Here is a 610-nt window from a genome sequence, read left to right as displayed (position 1 = left end):
CATATTGAGAGTGGCTTAACCTGCCATATTGATGGTGTAATTCTAGAACGGTTTTCCACGGTGCAGTGGAACTCCGATACAGTGAATCTGGGCTGTTTTATCCTGGGGACTTCGTGGTTGATAGTCTGCCTTGCACAATTTGGGCAGTGTCGCGAAACGTCTTAAAGAGAGCGACCTAGTCCGCGACTCAACCCAGTAATATCTTCGGTGGCATAAATTGTGAATTTTAAATAGTTTTTGAAACTCAAAATCCAACAATTTTAAGACGTTTCGTTCTGCCATGTCAACCGAAGAGATTACTGGATTTGGTTTTGTTGCCTCTCATTTCGATAAACTGTTTCAGTTTGAAGCAAATAGAAAAGGATAAAACAGTTGGAGAATTAACCCATGGGAGAATAATGATAAGAATTATATTCTTAATCGACTTGCTGATGATCTGTATAACTATTACAGTTCCAGCAATAATGCGAGATATGTTTGAGATACTCTAAGTAAGTTGTGATTGCTACCTAGAGTATCAGAGAGTATCAGATGTCTGATACATGGAGGCTGACAGATCCGTGGAGGCACATGGAGGCTGGTAGATTCGTGGAGGTGGAGGCACACTCCC

This window comes from Cicer arietinum, chromosome 3 (assembly GCF_000331145.2).
Source record: "Cicer arietinum cultivar CDC Frontier isolate Library 1 chromosome 3, Cicar.CDCFrontier_v2.0, whole genome shotgun sequence".
Taxonomy (NCBI): Eukaryota; Viridiplantae; Streptophyta; class Magnoliopsida; order Fabales; family Fabaceae; genus Cicer; species Cicer arietinum.
The sequence above is the reverse complement of the archived record's forward strand: the minus strand, read 5'-3'. Positions refer to the sequence as shown.